We start from the raw sequence: 4,135 nt of genomic DNA, 5'->3' as shown, positions 1-4,135 counted from the left end.
AGTCTAAAAGAGACAAATGCAATTCAAGTCACTAAATATGTAAACAAATTACTGAGAAAGGAACACTTCCAATAAACCTCTTGGAGTAGAGAAGGGGCAATCAGTAAGCAGAGTTGCTACAATTTGTTATATAAAAATGTATCATTTTCAACAAAATAATGATAAGCCATACAAAAGACAGGAAAATGTGACCCGGTCATAGTTTGCTAGGGATGCCATTACAAAGAACTATGGACTGTGTGACATCATCAACAGGAATTTATTTTCTCAAAATTTCAAATGCTAAAAGTCCAAGACCAAGATGTCAGCAGGGTTGGTTTCTTCTAAGACCTCTTTCCTTAACTTGTAGATGGTCATCTTTTTTGGGAATCTTCACATGGTTTGGCGCATCTGTCCCTAATCTTTTCTTAGAAGAAGTCATGCTGGATTATAGCCCAAGCCAATGACTTCATTTTACCTCAGTTACCTCTTTAATGGCCCTATATCCAAATACAGTCATATTCTGAGGTTCTGGGGATTAGAATTTCAGCATCTTCATTGTGGGGAGACACAGTTCAGCCCATGGCAGACCCAGAAAAACAGAAGAAAGGCAGAAAATACAAAATGCTTTTGAGGGAGCCTGAATGGGTATCTCAAGAGACAATGTCTTTGAAGCAGTTATTATCAATATGCTCTATGAGCTACAAGAGATCATAAAAAATTAAAATGTCTGATAAAATAAAAAAATATATAAGTTTTAAGACTCATTTTAAAAGTACCAAATGTAAATTCTGGACTTGGAAAATACAACATGAATGAAAGAATGACCAAAGTAGCTCAACAGATTTGAACTAGCACAAAAAAAGCAGCAGTGAATTCAAAGACAGATCAGTAGAGATTATGTAATCACTTTGGAAAGAGAGGAGAAAAGACTATGGAATAATGACCAGTGCCTCAGAGAAATGTGGGACACCCTTCAGTGTACCAACTTAGGCATAATAGGAGTACCAGAAGAAACGGACAGAGAAAAAAGAATAGGAAAAAAAAAAAAAAAAATATATATATATATATATATATATATATATATATGTGTGTGTGTGTGTGTGTGTGTGTGTGTGTGTGTGTGTATATATATATATATATATCTTCTTTTTCAGGAAATATTTCAGGAAACAGTGCCTGAACACTTCCTCAATTTGGTGTGAAAAGGATTGATCTACACATTCAAGAAGCTCAATAAACTCCAGACAGAGAAATAGAAAGAAATCAGAGCTGGACACAGTGTAGTCAAAATTTTGAAAGACAGAAAAAAAAATAGCAAGAAGTAAATGACTCATCACTTACAGGGGAGCTTAAGAAGATTAAGTTGACCTTTCTTTTTAAAAATAATGGAAGCCATTAAGGACTGGATGATACATATAACATGCCCAAAGTAAAACCTATTGACCAAGAATCTAGCAAAATTATCCTTGAAAAAAGAAGGCAAATTTAAAACATCCCCGGATGCATATATTTTAAAAAGCTGTTTTTTGAACTGGCTTGCAAGGAATGGTAATAAATAATTTGAACCCACATGAAAAAATAAAGAGTGCTAACAAAGGTAATTATGTACATAATTGGTATAGTTGATTACTTAACTCTCTTCTCTACACTGATTTTTTTTTTTTTTTTTTTGAAGGCGATATTGGGAATTGAACTCAGGGGCACTCAACCACTGAGCCACATCCCCAACCCTGTTTTGTATTTTATTTAGAGACAGGACCTCAATAAGTTGCTTAGCACCTTGTTTTTACTAAAGCTGGCTTTGAACTTGTGATCTTCCTGCCTCAGCCTCCCCAGTTGCTGGGATTACAGGTATGTGTCACTGTGCCCAGCCTCTATACTGATTTAAAAAAGATATTGAATTAAAACATATCATATTATTTAGTTCACATCAAAATTTAATCTATTTGTCAACAGCACAGAGAAGGTGGTTTACAAAGTAGAGATTTTATTAGAGGAAGAAAATGGAATCATGTGGTAGTTTGAATCCATAGAAATGAAGAGATTATAAATGGCATAGAAGAATGGAATGCAACAAACTCCAAAAATATGTACTTACTCTCCTTTGTTCTGTCTTTAAAAGATGTCGATTATATAAAATAATAACAATGAAGTTTTGAGCTTATAACATAGATAGCCTAATATAAATGACACTAACAGCACCCGGGAGGAGTGTTTGGTTTCCATGACCAACTTCAGGTGAGAGGGGAGGAGAGAAGGTTAGAGGGATCTTCTTGCTTTTTCTACTTCCTGACTTTTCCTTAAACTTAAAACACTCAGTAGATCTTTTTATGGCTCAAAAGTGCAACAAATAGGTTTTCATGCCATTGCACGAGATGTGCCTCCTTCAAGCCTTGCTCCAGCACCAGCACCTTAGAAATCTGACCTAAACTTAGGAAAAAAATACTCAGCATGCTAAGATACCACATTTGGGAGGGAACGTTTCCTGCACCACATTAATAGGTTTCTCAATTCACTGAGAGTAATAAAACAAATAAACAAAAAGACTTTTGGTCAGACATAAAGCAGGAAAAAGAAAAATCTAGAAAGAGAATCAAATCCATGAACACTGCAAGGAATCTTTAAAAAAAATGGAAAATGGATGAACAGTCAATCTGTGTTGAAAAACAGGAGAAATTAAACATTCATTGCACAGGTTATGATTTTAAAACCAGAGAAATGCCTGTATCTTTTTTAACAGCTTCACTGAAAAATGTTCACATCCCACATCTAAATAGAGTTCCCACATTTAAAGTGTCCAATTCAGTGGTTTTTACTCTATTCCTTCACAGTGTTGTTCAGCCATCAACACAATTTAAAATTCATTCCCCAGGAGAAAGGCACTGAAATCTCTCTCTTTTTTTTTTTAATCAAGGTGAAATAGAAAGCATCATAAACCATTTGGGGTCATGGGGAGCAAGTTAGATCAGAAAATGAAAGGGGGGGAGTGGATATGATGTCTGTTTTCTCTGTTGATTGCATGAGACATTGTGCTTCTCCTAGAAGGAGGCAGACATCTTCGAAAAGGTTTTCCTCTAGTAAATTTGGCTTGTGGAAAATTCACCGTGTGATTCCATTTAAGCCTAATGGGAGCGTTAGGGCTTATAAAGAGGCAGAATTGTGAATTACATTCCTCACCACAGTGTTCTCCCAGTCCTTTCCAAAGGGTTCGTGCTGAACCTGAATTTAAACACAGTGTGTGTTTTGCTTTAGCAGAGGCCATTGTAATCAAGTGAGGCTGTGCTTTAGCTGGGCAATTTTAAAACAAATAGTTTCATTAGGGTGGCTTTTCATAAGATCTGAATGGGTTTTCTTTGATTTTTCTTTCTAACTTTCAGAGACCAAAGTGTTAAAGACAATCTAATGCATTTTACTTTAAAATGACCAGAAGGAGACTAGAACATTGATGTTATAAGAAAATGCACAAATCATTTCTAGGAGTCATAAACTCTGAATTGATCTACAGATTGACTAAAACGTGGGTGGTAGCCAGGATTCACACTGCATTTGGCTTTCTTCTCCCTCACCCCTGTCCCAGTTTGGGTGTATCTGAAAGTCTTTACACCGGACACATGCAACACTCATTAGATTGTATTGAAATCTAATGATTTCACTCATTAGATAATATTGAAAGCGTTGGAAAACATCCATTGTCAAAAATGCGATTTTTCTAAAGAAACGAGGGAAAACAGCTTTTGGTTTTGGTTCTTGTGTGTGAAGACAAGCAGCAATGCGAAGTCTGATCCTCTTTTCCCTCTGCCGGCTAAAGAGAAGTACTACTGGCACTTTGTAGCATTTTTATTTTTTTATTTTTTTGGCAAATCTGGGAGCACATTTTCTGCCTTGCATAATTAAAACAGCTGAATGAAATGCAGTGGTCAATCTTCAAATTTCCAAGGAGAAATGAAATTTCTTCTACCCACTCATCTTTCTGGCCTCTTCCTCTACCCACAAAATGTGAGAAGGCGATACCCACAGGGATTGGGGACATGGCAGCTATTGAGGTACCCACGTAGTGAATGCAAAAGGAATGAATTTCAGGGAAGGAAGTGCTGTGTAAGGGAAGTTCTCTGGAAGAATTTAGTATCCTGTGTTAGTGATTTTATACTATCAT

At 36.1% G+C, this 4,135-nt stretch overlaps 1 non-coding gene across 1 annotated transcript; it reads left to right on the top strand.

Moving 5' to 3' along the window:
- Positions 1 to 2,304: 2,304 nt before the first annotated feature.
- On the top strand, positions 2,305 to 2,408 carry LOC143383077 (small nucleolar RNA U13). The gene has a single exon (XR_013089118.1). It is a non-coding gene; the product is annotated as a small nucleolar RNA U13 (small nucleolar RNA).
- The last annotated feature ends 1,727 nt before the right edge of the window (positions 2,409 to 4,135 follow it).

Source organism: Callospermophilus lateralis, chromosome 17 (assembly GCF_048772815.1).
Source record: "Callospermophilus lateralis isolate mCalLat2 chromosome 17, mCalLat2.hap1, whole genome shotgun sequence".
Taxonomy (NCBI): domain Eukaryota; kingdom Metazoa; phylum Chordata; class Mammalia; order Rodentia; family Sciuridae; genus Callospermophilus; species Callospermophilus lateralis.
The sequence above is the reverse complement of the archived record's forward strand: the minus strand, read 5'-3'. Positions and strand labels throughout refer to the sequence as shown.